This window comes from Hyperoodon ampullatus (genome assembly GCF_949752795.1).
Source record: "Hyperoodon ampullatus genome assembly, chromosome: 20".
Classification (NCBI taxonomy): domain Eukaryota; kingdom Metazoa; phylum Chordata; class Mammalia; order Artiodactyla; family Ziphiidae; genus Hyperoodon; species Hyperoodon ampullatus.
The window spans coordinates 28,311,013-28,335,542 of record NC_136933.1 but is presented as its reverse complement, the minus strand read 5'-3'; the positions used below and the strand labels follow the sequence as shown (position 1 = coordinate 28,335,542).

Genomic DNA, 24,530 nt, shown 5'->3' with positions numbered 1-24,530 from the left:
CTACAGCAGGTGAGATGGGAAGGGAAGCGAGGTCAGTGATGGGGAGAACTTGGACCTAAACAGAAGGTGAGGGAAGTGACAAAGTTGAGCATCTTCTGTCTGTTGGGTGTGGTGCCCAGTTTTTAATTTCTTATGTTACGGAGGTTGAGATTTCTATAAAGAAACTGAGTGATGATGAAGTCATTACTGAGGCAGGGAATGTGGGAGGAAGAAGCTTGAAAGATACATTATATAAACATTTGTAACCATAGATGCATTAAACTTGTTATTGCCACCATTGTTTCTCTCCCTCCCTCCCTCCCTCCCTCTCTCCGTCTCCCTCTGCCCATCGTTCTTCTTCCCTCCGACCCCCTCATTCTGTTGTTTCTTCCCCCCTACCTCTCCTCATTTTCATTATCTCCATGATTTATGTAGATTGTTCCAAGGTTGGTTGGTTGATTGATTGATTCTGGCTGCAGCATTACTGTTCATGGTAATGGACTATTCCATCACTTCTGAATGGGTAAATAATTAGATGAAGTGGTTGTTATCTAACTAACTCCCTGTTACCTCACAGACCCAGCCTGAAGAGAGCACGTTGCAGATAACTCAGTTCACATTGCACTTAATGATAGTTTTGAATGACTGAATTATAAATAGAAAACATTGTGAACCTCTGTACTCTTACTTAAAATGTACCCTTATTTTACAGTACATTAGAAATATTCTGTAAAAAGGGTGGGGCTTAAAACCAATTAGGCACATGCTCCTTTGAATCCTTCTCTTTCTGGCTAAACATTTTGTTTGTTTGTTTGTTTGTTTTTTGCGGTACGCGGGCCTCTCACTGTTGTGGCCTCTCCCGTTGCGGAGCACAGGCTCTGGACGTGCAGGCTCAGCGGCCATGGCTCACGGGCCCAGCCGCTCCACGGCATGTGGGATCTTCCCGGACCGGGGCACGAACCCGTGTCCCCTGCATTGGCAGGCGGACTCTCAACCACTGCGCCACCAAGGAAGCCCTCTGGCTAAACATTTTTGAATTGTCTTCCACTCAGTGGAACCCTAGCTTGAAAGCATATTTTCTCAATAGGTATTTCAATCAAACTGAGGAAATGGAAATAAAACTATATTGTAAAAGAACATACTTTTGAGTGATTGCTATTGCAACTATTTATAGGGTCTGAGTAGACTTCATTACTTGTGTCATTCTTTTCTTTTTTGCAAATTCCTTGTAGAAGAGGATTTACCCTCTTGAGAAAGAAGTTTGCAGTATCTTCACTGCAGCCCTTTCAGGCAAGAACCATAAATTAGACTAAATGTACCCAATTAATAATTAATATTGTAGGACTTTAAATTACAAAATACATGAAAAGGAAGATGTCAGATCTCAAGAAAATGTTTGCGTGATTAGAATATCATAAGTAGAATTATATGCAAGTCTGAATTTTTTTTTAATTGAATGAAATTCCTATGTGCTGTTGTCTGGACAATTAGTTAATGGAAAATCATTCCAAAGTGAACATTTTTTCCAATGTAGATCAGGGTACATAGAGTTACTGAAAGTGGGAAAGTATACCAGTGGCAAGTTCTGCTACCTGTTAGTTCAGGCACTGTGGAATGCTTTCCACTGAAAAATCTCCTAGGTTGGTGAACAAAATGTACTCCCTTTTTGTAAACTATATTTGGAAATGTTATATTAAATAATTATATTAAATTCTGAGTGTTTCACTTTAGGGTGAACAGAAGTTTAAAGACAGATGTTATGTGCTGATCTTACGATGACACAAGTCTTAGAGATTGACAGTAAGGAAGGGGAAAATGTTCCCTTGGGCAACTCAGCTTGGGGGTGACATATGAGGAAGCATTGTGAAGAAATACTGAAACAATTCCTTTTTAAACAACTTGATCACATGTCCCTGCCAGATTTCCAAAGTACTTTCTTTTACTATTTCATTTGTCTTTAAGATAATATTGCGAGTTTAATAATTGTCTTCATTTCCATAAAAAATCAAACCAATCCATGAATAGTAAAATGGTATATAATCAGTCAAGCATTCTCTGCTCATCTGGTTTTTACATTGATCACCCAAATCTTAGAAATGCTGTGTTTTCTCAGTTATATTTTGTTCTTTTTTTTCTCCTTTCTCAACTCTTAAAATTCATGCATAACTTCAGGATAGGTTCCTGAATCTTAATGTGGAGTTTTAAATTTGATTGCACTAACCGTGGGTGTGGTTTCTCAAACAAGAGGTCACAGGAGAATTTAGAAAACATTCCTTCCTTTTTAGTAAGCCATCTCCTTGAAATGAGCTTAGTAAAGTGCAAAGTATTATGGGAAAGCATTTTCTGTTCACAGAGCACTGGTATTTGTAGTGTTATTCTGTTTTCTTATCTGCAAAGGGAGGGATTTGGATTAGAGCCTCCCCAAGGAATGCTTACATCTTAGATTTAAGAATTTTATTTACCATCTCTGAATAATATAATTCTACTCATCCCCAGTGGGTCCAGATCAAAGCCCACCTATTCCCTGATTCCTGTCCCAGTGACTCAAGAAGTCGAAAGGATTTTCTTCTAACTTTTTGGCATTTTGACTATTCCACCATTACAATAATTACCTCACACTGCCCCCAACTTCTGTTTGTATCACTCCTCTCTCACCTGATACTGAGGTGCTGTCTGGGCGCAAGAACCTTACCTTGTATGTGTGTGTTTTCCCTTGTCCACAAGAATTGGGAACCGATATGGAATCATTGATTGATTAAAATGCTGTTTGTCTTGAATATTCTATTTTTAATTGTACATTTAAAGTAAGAATATCTTTTCCCATGTTGTTGTAACTATGGTCAGGGCCCCAGACTTGAAACTGGAGGTGTTTACTTTGCTGCCTCTGTAATTCCTTCCTGTCACTCACTTATCTCCTGCTTCCCCCTTAGGACCGCTGTCTTGCTATCTCTTGTTCTGAAGGTATCCTAAAACTAGATGTTTGTTAAAAGAAAACAACAACAAACCTCTTGTTTCTTATTATGTCTCTTTTTGGAGGCATGCATCCCAGTCCAAAAATCAGATGTACAGTAAATATAACTTTAAAAAAACATTGTGCTTTCTACAGTAGGGACTGTGCCCATCAGCCTGGTGGGACCCTTCCGAAACCTCCTTTCTCTGGCTGTGTGATGTTCCTGAGAGCTTGCGTAGTGTAAGGACACCTCCAGGAAGGAGGAGGTGACGTTTTTCCCACTCTCATCTGCCTTGACACCCAAACATGTTTTCTCTCTGTTGTGTTGATGCTCACCAGCTGGGAAGCCCGTGTTGTCTCCTTCTCCCACTTTCTCTCTTCCCTCTGGGTTTCCTACCCTAGCTGGAGAGTGCTCCTGGGCTAAAGATGTTAATAACTGAAAGCAGGCAATGAAATAAACTTTCTAATATCAGTCAACTATTTGGGACACATTTGCATGGTTTATTGGTGTGGATTCTCAGGACACTCTACTATTGGATACAAGACGCAGTGTTATGTCCCCAAATAAAAATTCCTTCCCAGTTGTGGGAAAACAACAAGGAAATATTCTGTAGCGGCTTCGATAACCTGAAATTCTGCAGATACATCCCGTGCCTGGCTCGACTGTGATCGTGCGATTCTTTAGTGAGGAACTTCAACACCAGCATATTATTTCAATTCACTGAAATCTCCTTATCTCATGTAAGCTACCCACATGAAAACAAACCCAATGAAGTATAAAATTGACTTTATGAAAGCAAAGACTTTGGCTTTCTTAAGGAACTCACTGGAGAGTATAAATTTTGAAAGCGTTATTTGGTACAGTAATAGTATAGTGTTAGGGAAATGTTATCCCAGAAGAAGAGAATTGTTCAGCTCTTCAAAACATGCAGTCTGATGGAAAAGGCTTGATACAGTTCTCAAGTGGAGAGAAAATGTGTGATTTAATGAGGCAAATAGGACTAAAAGAATGCCATAGGTAATATAAATATGATATATAAAACACAGGACTAGAAAGTGAACAAGTGAAAAATCATACTCAAACGATGAAGAGGTGGTTTCACCAGGATTCTGAATATAAAAGAAGAGGTGTCATATTCTTTTTCTCCAGCACCATTGCCCAGCCTTAAGAGAATATATTTGCTATCCAGTCATCTGTTTTCTCTGTCATAGTTCACAGCAGTAACATGTTCAACATGCATTTCTGTGTGATGCATAAATAGACATTGACTTCCATGTGCCTGCAGACTTTAACACCCGAGAATCAGATGCAAGAAAAGGAACTAGCGTCACTTTACCACCATAGAGTTATGACAGATATTTTATAGGTTGATAAATTAATCATAAGTTAATCAATAGAATAGCTTCAGTTGTTTAAAGGTAATAAATATCTCTCCTTTACCATCTTCAAAACATATACACAGGGCTTCCCTGGTGGTGCAGTGGTTGAGAGTCCGCCTGCCGATGCAGGGGACACGGGTTCGTGCCCTGGTCCGGGAAGATCCCACGTGCTGCAGAGCGGTTAGGCCCGTGAGCCATGGATACTGAGCCTGCGCGTCCGGAGCCTGTGCTCCGCAACGGGAGAGGCCACAGCAGTGAGAGGCCCGCGTACCGCAAAAAAAAAACCAAAAACCAAAAACATATACACAAGTTTTGGATTATCCAACTTGCAGAAACCGACATCTTGAAATGCCCTCTTTCAAAATAACCTCCCTTGGAGCCCTTGCCGATCTTGAACCTGGTTTTCATTCCCAGAATACACTGCTTCACTCATTTCATCAGCCCCGCTGTCAGCATTTTAGAATCAAATTGTATCTGATTCACTAGAATTCAGTCATTTCCATCAGGGTCAGGAGGTCGGTTACTCCAGATTCTCGGATGGTAGGTTAGTGCCTCAGTGGGAGCTGAGGAATGGACACAAAGGGACACAAAGGACCAGATACCCTTGACCTGGAGTGGACAGTAGTTACCTTGGCCAGACCGGGGACCTCCAGGCTGGCCATGTGCTTACACCTGAAAGACGGGGGGCGGGGGTGGTCCTCAGCATCTGTGATGATCTGGAATGGGGCCGTCTTCGCCACATCAGGGGAAATTAGATAAACATTTTCACATCAGGTTTACCTCATTATTTCCTTTCCTGTACCTCTGTTTAGAGTAAACCTGACTTCCCATTATTATCAAGGGCAAAACTATAACAAAAATGCTATGATTATTATCCATGTTTGCAGGTAGCCTTCATTGATTGTACTGCACACTCGGCATTTCGTGATAACCATCTGATTTAATTTTTACAAAATCCTTAAGAGATGGGCTCTTATTCTCTCTTTTCACTGCTGAGTAAGCTTGTCTGCAACAGGATGCAAGAATAGTGCTTTGCTGTGTATATGCTTTGCTTGGGTAGTTTTCTCCCTTATTATTTATCCAAACATCATCCATCTTTGAGGGCCGCCACCAGCATTACATACTCCATGAAGCAACATGAGATTCTAAAAGGTAGAATATTTTCTTCCCTCCATCTCTCATCACACTTGTCTTTACTTATTTCACTTACAATTTTCACCTCATATTAGAGGAAGTTATATCTATATCATATACACGATGTATCTCACATACACAATATATCATATAGATATTATATACACAATGTTGAGTTATATATGTATATGTATCTCAACATTCCTTGTAGGTAAGTCACATCAGTGAAGTGCTCAATGATGAATACAAGAAGTTTGGTAGTTTTTTCATAATGTTACCTTATTTACCCGTCAGTTTGTAGATATTGGTGTCATCATCGTACAAATTCTTTGCTTGATATTACACAGATCACACATGGTAGAGGTAGGATTTGGTTATAGTTGGAGAAACTCTATTCGTATTTTGAATCATCTTTACCTGACAACCTTGAGATTCTAGTTCAGAATTGCATTAATGCATGATATGATGGCTCTTTCTTTAACTGCATGATTACTGTGCAGCTGCTTCAGTCAATCTTTGCATTACCTAAAATTGGATGCCATGTCTTTGCAGCTGAAATTCGCCTTCAGTTTAATGACAGGTGACTGGGATTTCTGTTGTGACAGCCTATATTCTCGTGCTGATGTATGTGGCGCATAAAGAAACACTGAGATAAGATAAAAAGAGAAACCTTGATTACATCCTATAGTCCAATCAGATGAAATGCTGAGTAGTTATTGTTGCAATTTTCTTGGCATAGTGTCTTTTGCCTTCATTATAAAATTCAGTATTTTGATGAAGGCTAGAGTCCTGATAGTAGACTTCATCTAAAATTATTTTATAGTAAGTTTGCAAGGAGAAAAGATGTATGGTGATGACTGGTTGGTAACCATTCCTAAGTCATGTATCAAGTACAAGCATATATTAAACACCTGTTGTACATCCAGTAAAGCGTCTGGCCAAGCTCATCTCCACAGTGATTATAAAATTTAGATGGAGAAATAGGATACAGTTGTTACATTGGCCATTCCTTCCTTTACAGTCTTATTTACAGTAAGTAAAGGCAAACACTACCTCTGATTCTTTCCAAATAATCACTTGTTCTAAATTAGAATTAAAACTTTAAAAACAGGTGGTGGTTTCCCAGTGATGAAGAGGTTTGCACGTTGGCAGCCCCTGGAGATGTTTGCATAGCTGCCCATCCATTACTTCAGGGACAGCCATCACTTATGTGTTCATTAAATATGAAGAATCACATTATTTTATAGTCTCAGCTGAAGTCACTGAATGAAAGCAGCTTTCATATTTCATCTTCATAAATTAAACTCAAGACATTTACTGTCTTTGGGTTATGTACAAACAAAAAATTCACTTATTCCAGTATCGGAAAATGTACTCATTAGTGAACTGGCTCTTCATAGACATTGAATAAAGGAAAATTAACCCAGTTATAAAAATGTTCCAGGGTGGATAGAAATTCAGAGGGCTGGTTTCTGTTTTTCTAGCTGTTTGGGGGAAGATCTGAAAGTAAAACAAAATAAAATATCTTAAGCAAAAGGGTTTGAGCTGGTCTTCTGGATAAACAGATGTAAGGGATTATAGCTTATATATGAGTAATATACGTATTTTTCTATCCTTACATATAAGCATATAAGTGCAAAAGTTTTTTTAAATGGGCTATCTTCGTCTATATGTTCAGGAGGACCTACCTGCAAAATCTGGACACATAATTAGGAATCTATGGGCAATAGTGTTGGGGTGCAGTTGATTTTTAAGAAGTTCCATCTTTTACTTTATATATGTTTGTTTTCTAACTCTAAGAATTTTTATTACTTTTTTTATAAAAATGAAAACAAACAGCAAAACATTTTAAAGGAAGTGTGTCTAAAAATGGCCCTCACTCCATGGATGACATCATTCACTGCAGTAAAGCTTTATCATGAGATTGGCTTCTTGCTTCATTCAAAGCTGTGTTTCAGATGTTTTTGATGAGTGATGACAGCAGAAAAGAGGAAGAAGATAAAAAATTTAGTCACATGGTTCAGTAACTCAGACTCTGGTCAGTTTATAAACAAAATGGTTTTCCAGAGCCTCTTAGAAAGAAATGTCCATAGCAATGACTCAGGACACATTTACTTTGGTTTTTACTCTTTTGGTGAAGAATTATTTTGCCACCGGTTTTGTCTGTGCAGTGTTAGATTATGTCAGAAGGCTGAAAATGAGATTCATCAAGCAATTTCCTAAAATTGTAACAAAAGACTTGGCAGTGACTCAAGGGTTCTCTCCTTGGTCTTGGGTTCACTCTTTTGTTGGTTACACAACCTCCTCAGTATTTGCCTGAACACAGTTATCGGCCACAACTGTGATACACCCAGAATTGTTAGTAAAACACATTGCAATGCAATATCTGAACAAGATTTTCTGTTTCTTTACTATACCTCAAATATTTTAATTAGTAGTTCGTTAACACTTGTAAATACTTTAGTCAGAGAAAATTGTGACTTGTCTGGGATACAAAATCAAATACCTAGGTCACAAAGAGCTTTAACAACATTATAATATACAGTTTACTTACATAACCTGCATATTGCTTGAAATTGTTTCTGTGTTCCGAACAACTTTTAGGCATTGAAATTGAAAACGTTTTTCATCTCACTTTGCTGAATTCTGCTCCTAGTGAGGTACCTCAAGTATAATGAATAGAAAGACATCTGTTATCATTGATTTCGTTTTAAGAAAATCTTAAAGATAGCTTTTCTTCTGAATACTCACATGGTCAGAAAAAAATTACAAAAAAGATCTCGTGCCTTAGACTTTCCATTAGATACAGATGTTTAAATTAACATTTTAAGTTTAGTTTTAAACTAATACTTTCTCATGATAAAATCTTCAAAAGCAGAAACAACTGAATACAATGAAATTATTCTTCCATACCATACCATGCTACGACCTTTTTCTGTTCAGAGCAAATTACTTTGACTATTTAAGTTTTTCGCATCTTCCAAAATTATATCTGTGCATGTGTGTCAGCAGTGATGTGAATTCGTGTTATTTATACACATCACACACACGTATGGAGAGAGAACACAGTTGCCAAGACAGATTCTTTTTTGTGAACAGCAAGAGTGAAATAAGTCAGAAAGAGAAAAACAAGTACCATATGCTAATGCATATACATGGAATTTAAAAAAGCGGTACTGATGAACCTAGTGGCAGGGCAAGGAATAAAGACGCAGACGTAGGGAATGGACCTGAGGATACAGGTGGGGAAGGGGAAGCTGGGACGAAGTGAGAGAGTGGCATGGACATATATACACTACCAAGTGTAAAATAGATAGCTAGTGGGAAGCAGCTGCATAGCACAGGGAGATCAGCTCGGTGCTTTGTGACCACCTAGAGGGATGGGATAGGGAGGGTGGGAGGGAGATGCAAGAGGGAGGGGATATGGGGATATATGGTTACATATAGCGAATTCATTTTGTTGTACAGCAGAAACTAACACAACCTTGTAAAGCATTTATACTCCAATAAAGATGTGAAGAAGGAAGGAAGGAAATATTTTATGTACGGGGGGATAATTAGGCGTGTGTGTGTGCTCGAGGGCACAATCCTTTATGGCTTCGTTGTATCCATTTTATCATTGTATAAACGAATTATCATTTCTTTAAGTTCTCCCCAATTAAAGTACTTTTAAGTTGACTTTCTATTTTGGTTATAGTAACAATGCTGTCATAAGCTTATAAATATATAGTTCATGTAGATATGTATGTATAGCTGCATGACAAATTTTAGAAGTTAAATTTTGGGGTCAAAGCATTTCTGAATTTTAAGTTGTGAGAGAGATGTCCAAAATAGGAAAAAAAAAAAAAAAAAAGTTACACCAAAATTGTACTTCTAAAAGAATGAGCATCTTTTTTTCCCAAAGATTCTCATCAAAACTCTGGTTTTGATTGCTTATCCCTGCTACTTTTAATATAATATTTTTACATTAAGATCTTTAACCCCTGTGAAGATAAGAATGTGTAGCAATGTCTAGGGTTGATGAAGTGTCCAAGACTATATGTTCACTCATTTATACAAACTTACAAGCATATATTGTTCACTATTATGTTTGGTAAACATTTTATAGTTCTTTTCTGTGATCTTCTTATGCTATACTATTATCTTTAAAAGATGATATTCTTATGAGTTCCTTTAATTTTTGTAGCTTGGGTTTATATCTCTTATCCAAGTCAGTATTTATGAGTTTCGGCTTCTTCTTCAGTAATATAAAGCTGGTTTATATTCTCTTTACTATTAAGAAATTTAGAATGAAATTTGCAGCCTGCCTTTCATAGGTGTAGGCCTTTATGGTGTGCATTTCTACATAACTCCTGTTCTAGCTTCCCTTAAAATACTGCCTTTCCTTTACCTTCAAATAGATAGATAAATATTTCTTTAGAATGAAAAATATAGTCAAGAAAGATATATTCTTGTAAATATTTACATATTTATTTATGTAAATACTTCAAGTATACACTTCCAAATATATGTTTGTGTGTATATGTATACAACTACCTCAGCTTAGTATTTCAATGTGAGAGAACAGAAAAGGATGTGAGAAATTTTAAAAGCATGTTAGAAAGAAGTTAGATGAGAAGAGTCACTGAATTAAAGATTTTATTAAGTAATTAACTTATGTGAAATAGTTTAGTAATCCATAAAGTTGTATACTCGTATTAGTTTTACAGTGTTCATAATTTATAAAAAACACATTTAACATGTCAGTTGCTATCTTAATTTTGGCGTCAGTGAAAGGTCATTTTCATTTTTCCAGTTTTTAAGAAAGGTATCATACTTCAAATTAGTCTAAAATTATTTTATTAATAATTGGAAAAATTCTTAGCAAAGCAGTAACAAGGGGATATAAATAATTGATCAATTGATTGATTAGTCTGACCCATATAAGACTGATGAAATTAGGAGGGTACCAGTAAGACCCACAGTAGCCAAGATTACTAAGGAGACTGTTGTATGTAATTTAGTACTAAAATGAAAATTTCTAGGGCTGATGAAGTGTCCAGCAGTGCATATTAATTCATTTTTGGAAACTTTCAAGCTTGTTATTTTTGCATACTTAAACTCTATTAGAACAAGTATTTGCTATTTTAATGCTTTTAAGAGGACGCAATGTAGATTCATATACACAATGTAGATTCAGATAATACATTCTTTAATTTCAAGAATGAGATCTTGAATTATAAGCACATCTTTTTGATTCTTAGAATGCCTTGTGGACGAGGGCATATGATTTGAATGGTTTCATTTGTAGCCAAATATTTGCAGGTAATTGTAGGGAATCTCAGTTGACTGTTAAGGCCACGAGAGTTTGCATAAGTGGCTCCCTTTCCAGGAGCTCTGAGTAAATGCTCACTCCTTGATGGGATAATGTGAGTATGAAATGGAAGGAGAGTGATTATTCAGTGTCTCTCTGCAGGGCTCCCAAACTGCTGGTGGCTTAGAGATGGAAAGGAAAATGTGTGAATCAAGCTGGGATTCTGACATGGCATCTTCCTGTAGGCAGGTGCCACAGAACACGAGTCTATTGCTGTCTATGGCAGTGAGCATGCAGCAATATGTGAATGAATTGAGCTTAAGGACCCACCCACTTCAGCTGTCTTTTTATTAGGCAGCACGCCCCGTAGGAAAGGGACCATACAGGAAAGAGTCCAGAGAATCAAGATTTGCTGCTGTCCTAGTTACTAAATCCATGAGCGTTTAGACAAACGACCGGTCTCTGAGACCTTAGGGAATTCCTCCCTAAAAAATAAAGCTGTTGGACTTCCCTGGTGGCGCAGTGGTTGAGAGTCCGCCTGCCAATGCAGGGGACACGGGTTCGTGCCCCGGTCCGGGAAGATCCCACATGCTGCAGAGCGGCTGGGCCCGTGAGCCATGGCCGCTGAGCCTGCACGTCCAGAGCCTGTGCTCCGCAGTGGGAGAGCCCACAACAGTGAGAGGCCGGCGTACTGCAAAAAAAAATAAAAATAAAGAAATAAAGCTGCATATACACTAATATGTATAAAATAGATAACTAATAATAACCTCTGTATAAAAAAAATAAATTAAATTAAAAACATTAAAAAAAGATGGAGAACAAATGCTTTACAGGAAAAGAAAAGAAAACAAAACAACCAAAACCCTATGGATTTGCCTCAAAAGAAAAATAATAAAATAATGTAATAAGGGTGATGTGATATTTATTTTGAAACATTAAAATGAAGTTCATTGCTGAGAAAATCAACTGATAACAATAGTAAAGGAACTGAGAGATTTATTTTTATTTTTAGTGAAAACTGCGTATTCTCCAAGTTGAGTTTTTATTTAAAAATGAATTCAATATATCTGTACTTCTGTGTTTCTTAAAGAAAGAACCATTTGTCAAAATGGCTTTGTTTAGTCTGTTAAAAACAATGAGAACATACTGTATAGCTCAGGGAACTCTACTTAATGCACTGTGGTGACATGAATGGGAAGGAAGTCCAAAAAAGAGGGCATATATGTGTATGTATAGCTGACTCACTTTGCTGTACAGTAGAAAGTAACACAACATTGTAAAGCAACTATACTCCAATAAAAATTAATTTAAAAATAAATACATAAAACTGCTTGGGAATGACCATCATCAAAAAATCTAGAAACAATAAATGCTGGAGAGGGTGTGGAAAAAAGGGAACACTCTTGCACTGCTGGTGGGAATGTGAATTGGTACAGCCACTATGGAGAACGGTATGGAGGTTCCTTAAAAAACTACAAATAGAACTACCATATGACCCTGCAATCCCACTACTGGGCATATACCCTGAGAAAACCATAATTCAAAAAGAGACATGTACCAAAATGTTCATAGCAGCCCTATTTACAATAGCCCGGAGATGGAAACAACCTAAGTGTCCATCATCGGATGAATGGGTAAAGAAGATGTGGCACATACATACAATGGAATATTACTCAGCCATAAAAAGAAATGAAATTGAACTATTTGTAATGAGGTGGATGGACCTAGAGTCTGTCATACAGAGTGAAGTAAGTCAGAAAGAGAAAGACAAATACTGTATGCTGACACATATATATGGAATTTAAGAAAAAAAAAGGTCATGAAGAACATAGGGGTAAGACAGGAATAAAGACACAGACCTACTAGAGAATGGACTTGAGGATATGGGGAGGGGGAAGGGTAAGCTGTGACAAAGTGAAAGAGCGGCATGGACATATATACACTACCAAACGTAAGGTAGATAGCTAGTGGGAAGCAGCCGCATAGCACAGGGAGATCAGCTCGGTGCTTTGTGACCGCCTGGAGGGGTGGGATAGGGAGGGTGGGAGGGAGACGCAAAAGGGAGGGGATATGGGAACATATGTATACATATAACTGATTAAATTTGTGATAAAGCAAAAAATAAAAAAAAAAAAATAAATTAATTAAAAAAAAAAAAAAAAAAAAAAAAACTGCTTGGGAGTTACTTGAAGATCTAACTCTCTGAATGTGGTTCCTTTTTAAATTAGCAGTCTGTGAATGAAGAAGCACACTCAAACTTGTTTTTTCCTTGATTGCAGTATGGTGTGGTAGAAAGGGCACCAACGTGGAAGGCAGACACGACGGGTGTGATGCTGGCTTTGCTCCTTGATGGCTGAGAGGCTTTGGACTAATCCCTGCCCCCACTGTAAATGGGAGGTCAGATGATGTCATTGGCTTTCTGTGAGAATTTAAGAGAAATTATGTGGAAAACACCTAGAGAATTCGTTTAAGCAGGTCGATAGGTCAACCTAATAGCTGGCTCCCCAGGTGAGGCCATTCGAGTTCTTGGCATATTGTGTGGGCTGTGAGGTTGACTTTCACCCTTTTACATGTGAGCCCGTAGACCTCAACTTGGCCATGACATGGGATGCAAATCAGGTCTTCCCCTCTCGGCACCACAAACACTGAAGGCAGAGGCAGCGTTAGCGATAGTGTGTAAAATAGTACAGTATTCCTATATGCGAAGGCTCTTAAAAGAAAGAACTCCTTTGTGCAACTCTGGGTCCCTGAGAGGCCAGGCAAACAAATACTGGTAGAATGTAAAACAGAAACATTTCTTAACCTAATATTCTGTTCAGAACATCTGTAGACAGCTGTCATACCTATGTGAAAAAATTACAGTAAAATATACAGGGCTAGGTAAAGGACATTTCAAGAGGAGAATTTTTGTGTTACTTTCTTCCTTGGGAACATGTTTCCAATTTTATGGATAATTTAATCATTTCCAGAAAATGTAGCTCAATTTCTGCCCTGATGATTTTGGGGTTTCTAGAAATGTCTTATGATTTATTTCTTATTAAAAATCTACTTGGATTTTTCTCTTGAACTAAACCCTCCTAAGTCAGTTACTTGAAGATTAATTTTTTTCTACTACTTTATTTAAGAAACAGTTCTTCAGTTGGAGATCTGGTCTGTCATTTGTTTTGGTTTGTTTTATTGAGAGATCAAAGTTAGGCTTTGTTTTGTTTGACTGTGTTTGCCATCCCAACATAGAATGCCTAAAAGGATTCTTCTGGAGAGAAGCCATCCCATTAATTTTTCTATCATTAGCCATCCCATAGCATATCGTGTTGAATGGCCTTGAGGAAAAAGTACGGGAACTCATGCACAGTGACCCAGGGTGGTCGTAAAAAGCAGGGTACGGAACTGGAGAAGCACATTTCCTGTTCGTGCCTGGATCCCAGCCGTGCAGCTTATTTAATAAACCAGTCAATGAACCTCTACAAGCAGGAGAGGTTGGCAGCATCATTACACACTAACAAAGCGAGTTCTAACACAAGGTAGATTTTAAAAAATATCCTTATTCAAATAAGAACTCAATTTCTCCTATAGTAAGAGGATGCTTTGCATGTGAAACCTTAAATGTCCCCAAAAGCCAATTTTCCTAAGACAGTGACACCTTGAAATCTAATTCAACTTTTTGTCACGTCGGTTCCTTCTACTAAAATGAGGAAATATATTTACTTAAATGGGATGTGTTAGTTTTGGTCTTAAAACCTGGAATGATCAGTCTTTGGATGATCTTGACTGCATCCTGTATTTTAACAAGCTGCTCTGTATGATGTGAATTCACTTTGTTCTTCGTGATCGAAAAAGTGGAGTCGCAGACGGTGGTGTGTGGGATTCAACGCTAGGGATATAGACTTTGGTTAAAATTCCAGTCGCTTGCCGTGAAATCTGCATCTGACACATCCCTTGATTTCAGGGCTTCACGATTAACATCGCTTGCAAGATGAACTGTAGAATCACACACCAGCCCTGATGGGGGTCTGGCCAAGGATAGTGTTACCTTGCCTAGTTTAGCTGTCATCTGGTGGGGCTTCTTTTAGCCCATGGCCGAGACTGCTGTCCTCCAAGCGGACATAAACCGCCCACAGCACATCCCCACCTGCCTGTCCTCAACATCTGGGTCCCATCATTGGGATCAGCTCCACGTGTGTCTCCTGCTAAAACATGACTCTCCCTGCAGGGAAGCAGCAAGTTGGCTTTCATTAGGCGCTTGTGCTGTGCAGTGAATCACCGATACAGCTAGATTCCAGGTATTGATGTATGAGGCTGAAGGCTTCGTGTTCCAGGGGGAGAACATGAGAGCGATGGGTGATGTCCCTGGAAATCGAAGGAGCAGGGAGGACTACGGATTCACCCCCAAAGGAGGAATTTCAAAGATTTTTGTGGCAACCTGTGATTAGGTTAGCAAAATATGTAAACTCCAGACCTGCATGGTGACCACCTGCAGGGGTCATCACACTCCCGAGGCTACATGTTTTGGTCTCATAATTAAAATAAAGCCTTAACACTTCACAGTCCTGCATCTTAGGTGTCTCATAATAATTGTGACAGAATTGGGACTTACCTGGTGGTGCAGTGGTTAAGAATCTGCCTGCCAGTGCAGGGGACACGGGTTCAATCCCAGGTCCGGGAAGATTCCCACATGCCGTGGAGCAGCTAAGCCTGTGCGCCACAACTACTGAGCCTGTGCTCTAGAGCCCGTGAGCCACAACTACTGAGCCACGTGCTGCAACTACTGAAGCTCGTGTGCCTAGAGACCATGCTCAGAGAAGCCACCTCAATGAGAAGCCCGTGTACCGCAATGAAGACCCAACACAGCCAAAACTAAAACAAAATGAAAAAAATAAAATAATTGTGCCAAAATTAGGTGTAATCATTTATGGACATGTAGGTCAGTTAAGGAAGTTACTGATAAGATTTTTTCCCAAGAAAATCACTGACTGACATATTTGTGCAGCAGTTTACATTCTCTATTAAGTTCTATTATCTTTTTTTTCTACTTTTTTTTTTTTAACTACTGATACAATAACGTAGTATCACTAATACTTTAAAAAGCTCCAAGGGAAAAAAGCAGCGGGTGGTGGTGGTGGTGGTGTGATGAATTGGGAGACTGGGATTGACATGTATATACTAATATGTAAAATATGGATAACTAATAAGAACCTGCTATATAAATAATAAAATAAATAAAATAAATAAAAAATAAAGTCATAAAAATAAATAAGTAAATAAAAAGCTCCTATTCCTCCTTATTTCCTACACCTACTCTTGATTGGCTACCTTTGCACACCACCAGTGTATCATATAAAAGACTATCTAAAACTAGACTTGGTTCAACACTATAGTGTTCTCAAATTTCTCCAGGAATAGAAGAATGTGTGAAAAATATGAATAACTAGAATACGTAAATTTTTCGATGGGAGATCATTGGTTTTAATCTGTTGCCTTCTTTTGGCATGTGGAGTCATAGGATACCAGAAACTAGGTTTTTCTTGAGGAAATAGACCTCTTTCATTCCTGCCATTGTGTCACCATCTCTGTACCCTTCCAAACAGGAGTGAGAGTAAATCAGATCAGACAGGCGACCTCCAGCTTCCTCCTTCATCTCTGTTCAGTGGAAATGTTTGATGTGTCTTGATGACCATATCACACATTGTTTGCTCCTTTTTTCTGTTTTAGTACATTCAGTTTTCTTAAACACATGCTCTCAGGATTTGGTGGGTTTTTCTTTTGTCATTTATTACTTTGACTTGGTTTGTGGGATATGTGGGGACATCACTGTGACAGGGTCATGAGGAACATGGGTGACTTGGAAAATGCACTTGTGCTGCACTTGAAATGCACTTGTGCATTTCTAGTATGCGCCAGACTCATGGAAAGCCCTTGGTTTCAAAATTGTTGGAAGAGGAAATTCCTCATTTCTGTGATGGGATGCACAGGTTCTTTTATTTCTCTCCTCCTCCTATCTCTTCCTCCTTTTCAGTTGCCTCTGGTTTTTACCCAGAGTCACTCTACAGAATTTCAATAGGAGAGTCAGGAGAATGTTAGGATGCAGCTAGTGTGGGCTGTCAGTCAGGAGATATAAAGTGTAAGTGAGGAGTGATCTCATTCCACATTGAGTTTCGTCTGTCTCTCTCTCTAGATATTTTTCTCCTTTTCTACTTGAATGTGTGTGTTCGTGTTGCTAGTGGTAGGAAAGTCATATGCATTCACTAGAAGCCGTACTCTGAGGTTTGAATTGCGATCTGTCTCAGGGTGGCGATATGCGGTCCCATCTCTCTCATGATGCTGGGCAGAGACAGACACAGCTCCTGGTCAGCCGTGCGATCAGGAGGGTGAACAAAGGATGCACTGAAAACCACTGTGTTTTGTACTTCCAGTACAGTGTTTAACAAGTGACATGAGATATTCTGCACTTTGTTTTTTAATATAGGTTTTGTGTCCGATGAATTTTGCCCAACTGTGGGCTAATGTAAGTGATCTGAGCACCACGTTTAAGGTAGGCTAGGAGAAGCTGATGTTCCTGAGGTTAAGTGTATTAAATGCATTTTTGACTTAAAGCCATCATAAGTTGAAAATATCTTATCAGGATGTAACCCCATTATAAGTCGAGGAGAGGGCTTCCCTGGTGGCGCAGTGGTTGAGAGTCCGCCTGCCGATGCAGGGGACACGGGTTCGTGCCCCAATCCGGGAAGATCCCACATGCCGCGGAGCGGCTGGGCCCGTGAGCCATGGCTGCTGAGCCTGCGCGTCCGGAGCCTGTGCTCCGCAACGGGAGAGGCCACAACAGTGAGAGGCCCGCGTACCGCAAAAAAAAAAAAAAAAAAAAAATAAGTCGAGGAGAATCTGTAATTCTAAATACAGTTTCCATCTAACTGTCTAACTACTGAATCAGGTTTCAGTTTTTACAGAAGTTAGATTCACAACTAAGAAGGAAATCTCAATTTAAAAATGTGCTTTGTCAGATACCACAGTGAAATAAATAAATTTGCATATCATTTCCGGTCTTTGAAATACTTTCTCAACATGATTAAGCCCTGAAATAAACTCTAGGGGTCTTTGCCTAATCCCTTTGCTTGCCGATGAAGAAGTCATTTAGGGTCTTGCCTTGTTTATCATAGCTGTGCTGAAATTTAGATGAGCATTAAATATCCTAACCCTCAGATGAGAAAGTCAAGTAGAAAGCCTTTGAGTTACTCTAAAGTAGCACAGGGCTTATGTCAAATCCTAACATGGAAAAGTGGCATACCTGGGGGAAAACAGATTGGAAAGAGATCTTGATAGAAAAATCCTACTAATGGATTTTGCACTAGAAAGACAATTTCTGGATCCTTATCACTCAGGTGGAGATGAAGTTGATAGCCCAGAAGGCTCAAGAGCAGAGGAAGAGAACGTTGGAGTTAAAGTACTTACAATCATACTTAGCAGTGGAAAATGCTGTTACTATGTTAGTGTCATTTATAAATGATGCTGTTTCTATTGTCATAATAGAGTCACACCGAGAGGATGCAATTTCATGCTTGGGGGCAAAATTGGGGAGATTTTTGTTTCTGATAATGTATTATAGACACTGTAATTATGAAATCACTTTCTCAAAATAGCTTGATGCATTGATAGGAAAAGAGGATCAGTGGATTAAATCTTGGCAAATTTGTTTAGAATGTAATTTGGGGAAAATTCATTTTTGTGAGAGTAGTGTTTAGCTGAGAGTGAATTCGGTTAGGTGGAATCTTTTATTTAGCCCAGACTAAGATAGGCCAAGTATACTAAATCACCATAATTGAGTGCAGTTCCTCTGAGGATTCTGGGGAGAAGTAAACTATGTATAAACCATGATATGAGCAATGATATGTTTAAGGAAGATAAGATATTTTTTATGATGTTAGCCTCTTAGGAAGGAAGGGTGTAAGTTAAAGCAAAGGCAATGGTTTAATTGCTGTATATACATATATAACAATTAATATTAAAATATATGCAATATATATAACAATATTAATACTAATATTAATACTAGTGACAGGGCTACTAGAAATCTCATGACGTTCTCAAAATTTAACCAAAGATACTCATGTAAGAGAGACGTAACCCTTTTAGAGGGCAAATAGCCATCCGCTTCTCACACAAAATCTTGATAAGAAAGTTAAAGATGTGTTGGTCAACTGTGGGTTTTTTTTTTTCCCCCCTCCAAGGTTTTCAGTTCTTGTTTTTAAAAGCTCTGTCCAATTACGTACATACATATCAGTCTTCGTAGATGTGAAAAAAGCCCTGACACTTCTGGAGTATGTATATTGTTTTAAAACAACTTGGCATGGACATTATTATTAAATGAATTGAGCTTACTATAGGAAAAAGACATCATCACATTTGTATGTATCTGTACAACCACAGAGACGTAGATAGAAATGCAGATATCTACTGGGCATAGGAACTTTTTATTCCTGAAATTAACATGGAAAACCATTTCAAAATGGCACCAGTAAATCATTTAGGTATTCCTTCTGCGTTCCTACTCACAAGGCAGATAACAAACTACCTAGAATGACTCTTTAATTCCTAGTAAGCACTAGACAATAGGAAAAGATGCCTTGACTTGTAGACTTAAGGCCTCTGTCTTACTACAAGATGTCCTGATTTTTCTTTGTATAAAGTTGATTACTCCCCTTGTTCTCGTGTGTATAACTTGTGGTTAAGTGAACAGAGTACAACTGAACATGAAATCCTTTCTTACGCTTTTGTCAATGTGCAGTTTTACCAAATGTTTTACCTCTAGACTTTTTTGGTCTAATAATTGCAACCTAGAATTGTTGGGAACTCAGTGTAGGGCTAAAATAGTGTAATAAATGACTACATCACATTCTTCTTGTTAAATCAAACCAGACTCAAACAGATGTGATAAGAGCTTGGGAAGGGGAAAACAAGCAGTACAGTACAGACATGTCACATCTGCATTTGTAATTGTTTAATATTAAAAAAAAGACTTATAGTTTTAACTTTTTAATAAAAACAATGAAGACTTCAAGTATAGTAGCTTCAAATATCTTTGCTGCTGGGCCAATCATAAGACATACTAAAATTTTTTGAAAATAGAAATTTAAAAATTAAATTAAAAATAGAAATTTAAAGAAAGTGTAAAGTATTTAACTTTGGTTTTGCCCAAAAGAAGTTAAATGAAGCTCTCACAGAGTTTAAAATCCAATGAGTTTTTTTTAGCAGTGGAACTATGCAACAGTTTAAATAAATGTAATGTATATAAATATATCATGATAAAAATCTACCATTGAAATTGATACTGTAAGTAGGTTTATAACTTTTATATTAATTGTTATAAATGATATGTTGAACAGAATAGAAAAATAAATAAATGAAATAGGTACTGTTTTCAGTTAGGAGTGCACCTCTCTTGAATGGAGTTATAACTTCCTCATTAATTTATGTGAAATAAACTGTGTTCACAGCAGTCTTGTTTCTGCTGACCTTTTCACTCAACTTCTTATTTTTTCTCCAGCCTCACCACTTTTAATACTCAAGATTATTGCATTGGTATCAGCAATTTGAGTATCTTGAGTGATAGTGGAGTACACAATATTTTTGATATATTTCTAAGTGCAATGCATTCTAGTAATTTCTTGAGAGATGGAAGAATAAACTTGTTCGATTCTGAAACTCATGTTTCTACCGAGTGAACAAGCACTGAGAATAGAGAAGGGCTGCTCCAAATCGTCCTTACTTTATTTAATAATCACTCATCTTTGACAGGCTGTATCATTTACCCAGATCACAGGATGTGAGAGGGAAATTGCTTTCTCCCGGTAGAAAATATAGTAAATGAGATTCTATCAGACAACAGGCAGGCAGCTAGAAAAAGACAGACAGAGGTAGGGGTGTGTGTGTGTCGGGGGGGAGAGAGAGAGAGACGGAGACAGAGAGAGGTTTGGACCTTTGCTACCTATACTTTCCTTCTTCTTTTTTTTTTTCTTTTTTGCTGAGAGTGAAATGTTTCTATCACTTTTCTCATACCCATTCCCTTTTCTAATCATTTTCTTTCTCTTCCCACAAATGATTCAATGACCGTGTCAGGTGAAAACCCAGTGCTTTGAATAGGATGCTAGGATTGTTTTCAACAGTGGCAACCATGTTTCTGAGTTGCACTCTAGGAAGAAGCAGGTCAAATGTGCATATGTTGTAGGTGATACTGGGTTTGATAGAAATGGGGAGGGGAAAGCGGAGTTAATTTTCCTTCTTTCTTGTTTTCATTGACTTGCCACTGTGTGAACACCATGATGAGTTATATCTAGAGATAAAGTGGCTTACAAAGATCTAAAGATACATGGATGGAAGCAAGGTAGAATTCTGAAGGAATGCAAATTACAGAATCTGCAACGAGGCTACTATAAAAATTCACACGTTGCTTAAGGAAGGCCAGAAATTTGGTTCGAAATTTTCTTTTAGTCAACACTAAGCAACTTGAACAGCTCCATGATTTACTAGGTGTTAAAAATAAACTGGTTGCCCCTAAGAACATATGTTTCCTGAAGGAAGATAACACTGAAATGTATCCCCAGGGTCCTCATGCAAAGGATACGAATGATGTACTACAGAGATTATCAGCAGCGTACAGTCCTCACCAGCATATTTGCAGAGAGATTGAAGAGTGAGTTCCTCACTGGTCATTGTTTAGATTCCTCACTCTCAGCTGGTGTGATGGGTAATGGCTATAAACATTGGAACCACAAATTTAGCTTTTAATGGTCTCAATGATTAACTGAATCAACTCTCCTACCCTCCTCAGCCAACACTGGACTTCATACTTTCGTGCTAAAATATGAATGAGTGCATTCCATTTCAGCTATTTAAAGCAGGTCACTTGTATATATTTTATCTACCATTGTGCATGTTGAACTTCCCCAAACTTCCAAATAGTAGTCATATGACATCGTTTTTACAACTCTTAGTATCTTGTTACTGTTTTTCTGAGATAATAGTTTGACTTTTCCCTTCCTATTCATGATTCTTTTTAAAGTTCATTAAAGAAAACATGAATGTGTGTTTATTTTAAAGTGCTACCACGTTATTTGATATCTAAACTTATGGTAATAAATATTAAAACTTCAAAACGGACTACACTAAATAATCCACATTTTTTTTCAGTTAAGGTTTGAATCTAATGAGAGAATGTTTTATTATTAAATACTGTGTTTTTGTACTAATTTGATGATTTTAATCTGTATATATTTTCTAGAGTGCCTCCGTCCCAAGCCCTCCAATCTATTGTTTTATTAAACTTTAAAATTTGAGAAAATCATAGATTTACATGCAACTGTAAGGAGTAACGCAGATTTTGAGTATTCTTTACCCTGTTTCTCGAAAGGTAACATCTTACAAAACGGTTGTAGAGGGACACTGCCAGGATACCGACATTGAAACTGTCGAGACACAAAACGTAAGATTCCCTCATGTGGTCCTTTTATGGCCACGCCCACCTCCCTCCTGTCCCAACTTCCGGCTTAACTATGGGCAACAAATAACCTGTTCTCCTTTTCAATAAGTTTGTCACTTCAAGAATGTTAAAGTTATACAGTATGTAATCTATTTCGGATTGCCTTTTTGCCATGCTGCATAATTCTCTGGAGAGTCATCCAGGTGTTATAAATCAATAGTTCATTTCTCTTTATTTTTGAGTAATAGTAGTACATGGTATAGTTGTTCCACAGTTTGTATATCATTCACCTCTTGAGGGATATATGAGTTATTTCCAGTTTTTGATTATTAAGTGTATGTTTATGTCTATATATATGTATACGTATATATATTCATATATATTCTTGTACAGGTTTTGTGTGAGCATAAATCTTCATTTCTCTGGGGTAAATACTACCCAGGAGAATAATTGCTTGGTCATCTGATAATCGCATGTTTAATTTTTTAAGAAACTGTCAAACTGTTTTCCAAAGTGGTTCTGCCCACTAGCGATATATGAGCAATCCATTTTCTCCACATTCCAGCCAGTGTTTGGTATTGTCACTGTTTTTCATTTTTGCCATTCTGAATAGGTGTGTAGTGATATTTCTTTGTGGTTTTAATTTGCATTTCCCAAATGAGTGATGGTGTTGAACATCTTTTCATGTGCTTATTTGCCATCTGTATATCCTTTTAGATGAAACGACACTTTGTTTTTTGCCTGTTTTCTAATTACATTATTTGTTCTTTTGCTGTTGAATCTTTGAAGTTTTTTTTTTTTAATATATTCTAGGCACATGTCCTTGTCAGATACATGGTTTGCAGATATTTTTTCAGCCGTCTGTAGCATGTCTTCTCATTTCCTAACTGAGTATTTCACAGAGCAAATGGTTTTAATGTTTATCACTTTTTTCTTTTATGGGTTGTGATTTTGGTGTCCACTCTAGGAACTCTTTGGCTAGTCCAAGATCCTAAAGATTTTCCCCTATGATTTCTCCTAAAAGTTGTATATTTTTACATTTTACGTTTATGTCTGTGATCCCATATTGAGTTAACTATTCTATAGGGTGTTAGACTTTGGTCTAGGCTCTTTTTTGGTTGTTTTTGCCTGTGGACTTCCAGTTGTTTAAGCGCCATTTGTTGAAAGGCTTTCTTTGCTCCACTGAGTTGCCTTTGCACCTTTTCAAAAATTATTTGGGCATATTTACATGAGTCCGTTTCTGACTTCTCTGTTTTGATACACTGATGGATTGGTCTGTCCCTCTGACAGTACCACATGGATTGGGTTACTGTAGCTACAAAATAGTTCTTGAAAACAGGTGTACTGATTCCTCCTATTTTATCCTTTTTCAAAATTATTTAAGCCATTCTATTTTTTGTTTTTTTGGCTTTCCATTTAAATTTTATAAGAATTTTGTCTGTGTCTAAAAAAAATCTTGCTGGGATTTTGATAGAAATTGTCTTAAACCTACATATAAGTCTGAGGAGAATTGACATCTTTACAGTGTTGAGTCTTCCAGTCTATTAACATGGTGTATTGCTCTATTTAATTTTTTATTCATTTCTTTCTTCAGCATTATACAGTTTTCAGGACACGGTTTTGTACCTGTTATATCTAAGTGTTCTTTTGGCAATTGTAAATGGCATTGTATCTTTAATTTTGGTGTGCACATATTCAGTGCTAGCATGTATAAATAAAATTGAATTTTGTATGTTCATTGTATATCCTGGGCAGTTGCTAATTTCAAGTATTAACTCTAGGAGTTTTCTTATAGATTCCTTGGCATAATCTATGTAGCTGATTGTGCAAATAGAGTCAATTTTATTTTTTCCTTTCTGATCCGTCTGCATTTATTTCTTTTAGTTGGCTTATTGCACTGGCTAGATCCTCTGGCATAATGTTGAATAAAAGTGGTGAAACTATACCTTTTTGCCTGTTCTCAGTCTTAGGGGGAAGCATTCAGTCTTCTCCCAATAAGTATAATGTTAGATGTAGGTTTGTTTGTTTGTTTGTTTGTTTATAGGTACTCATTGTCAAATTGGGGAAGTTTTCCTCCATTCCTATTTTATTGAAAGTTTTTCTCATGATTGGATGCTTAAATTAGTCAAATGCTTTTTCCTACATAGAATATTAAAATCTTGTGGTTTTATTCTGTAGCTTGTTATTATGGCAGATTACGTTGATTGATTTTTCAAATACTGAACTGTGTTTGCATTCCTGGAATAAACACCCCTTGGCCTTATTGAATAACTGTTATCTATTGCTTACTTCTATTTTCTCTTATTTTCTTAAGGATTCTTATATCT

At 37.5% G+C, this 24,530-nt stretch overlaps 1 protein-coding gene across 1 annotated transcript in view; it reads left to right on the top strand.

Annotated features, from left to right (window-relative positions):
* CSMD1 (CUB and Sushi multiple domains 1) overlaps positions 1-24,530 on the top strand; it is a gene marked incomplete at its 3' end in the record, with an annotated part of 1,679,169 nt that overhangs the window by 490,632 nt on the left and 1,164,007 nt on the right. The gene's annotated exons all lie outside the window — the stretch shown is intronic.